Source organism: Leptonychotes weddellii, chromosome 7 (assembly GCF_054177405.1).
Source record: "Leptonychotes weddellii isolate Sample4059 chromosome 7, ASM5417740v2, whole genome shotgun sequence".
In the NCBI taxonomy this organism is placed as follows: Eukaryota; Metazoa; Chordata; class Mammalia; order Carnivora; family Phocidae; genus Leptonychotes; species Leptonychotes weddellii.
The window spans coordinates 99,151,698-99,153,090 of NC_138375.1; the positions used below are offsets into that span (position 1 = coordinate 99,151,698).

Here is a 1,393-nt window from a genome sequence, read left to right on the forward strand (position 1 = left end):
GGATCACCAGAATGACACAGTCTTAGAGAAAGGGATCTCAAAAACATCTAGTTCGACCTGCTCATTTTAATAATAAGGAATTGGAGCCCCAGCGGGTCAAGTTCGTTGGCCAAGCTCACGCAGGTGGTTGTTGGCGGAGCAAGGACTGGAGTCAAGTCATCGAACCCACATTCCGACGCTCTTTCTACCATACCAGTGGCTTTCCAACATCTGTTAGCACAATCCACAGCAGGAAATAAATTTTCTATCATGACCCATGATATCTACACATATATGCAACCAACACAAAAGTCTAGTAAAACAATACTGACCTTTACCATATGTGGTACAGTTTGGTATTTTCTATTGCAGTATATTCATTTTAAAATATTCTGGAGCTTGCTTGGCAGCATGTATACTAAAACTGGAACAATACAGATAAGATTAACACGGTCCTTACACAAGGATAACATGCAAATTCTTCCCATATTTTTTGTACATTTACCAAATGTTCCTTTTCTTTCTAGGGATAATATTTATAGGTATACAGTCAAATAATTTGCATTTTTCCTAATTAGATACATGTACTGAATGTCTAGGAAGGTGGGGGTTGAATAAGATACTGAGAAGGGTCCCTTCCAGCTCTAACCTGTCATGTGCCAGATTTGGAATGATCTTATTGTCTGATCTGTCTTTAATTCTGAAAGGCAGAATGATCTAGTAGAGAGAACACTGGGTCTAGTCCTGGCTCCACCATCTTCCAAGTATGTGACTTTGGGTGAGTTTTCTGTGTTCCATTCTCATCTGCAAGATCAAGCTGTTGCTAATTGACAGAGTTCTGAGAAGTGAACAAAATAATGCAAATGAATGCAATAAAAAGCTCTATACACAAGACTTGTTGGAACAGCAATGGTCTTAAATTCTCACATTTCAGAGAAATATGGTGTCTCAAGATGTTTCTGGATTCCCATCAAAACACCTGCATAATGTATTATGAATAAATTTGGTATCATAAAAGAAAAACTATACCCTGGAACGGACTCATTTTTAAAGGTATTTGCAGGTGGTTGGAGAGGGACTGACCCTAAATCTTGAAGATACTCAGCCTCAGAAAAGTAGAAGTCATTGAGAACAAAGATGACTCCACACTCTTGAAAGGGAAAGGTGATGAGTCACAAACTCAAAAATGTATCCCAGAAAGGCTGCTACTAGCAGGTACGAAGAGGAAGAGTTGAATGAACATACGGTGATTGTTCACATACAAGAGCCGTGCTGCAGGCTGCCGGGACAAGTGAGGTGGAGTGAATGAACAAGCGAAAACGTCCCAGAGGCACTGGATGCCAAGATAGCCCATTTTGAAGAAGGCATCTTTCTAGGAGGTGGCTGGTTTCAGGGTATTCCGTCTTTAGACGCA

The 1,393-nt window shown here is 40.3% G+C and overlaps 1 pseudogene; it reads left to right on the forward strand.

The window, feature by feature from the left end:
* The first annotated feature begins 378 nt into the window (after positions 1-378).
* LOC115936829 (U6 spliceosomal RNA) lies at positions 379-473 on the forward strand (annotated as a pseudogene).
* Positions 474-1,393: the final 920 nt, after the last annotated feature.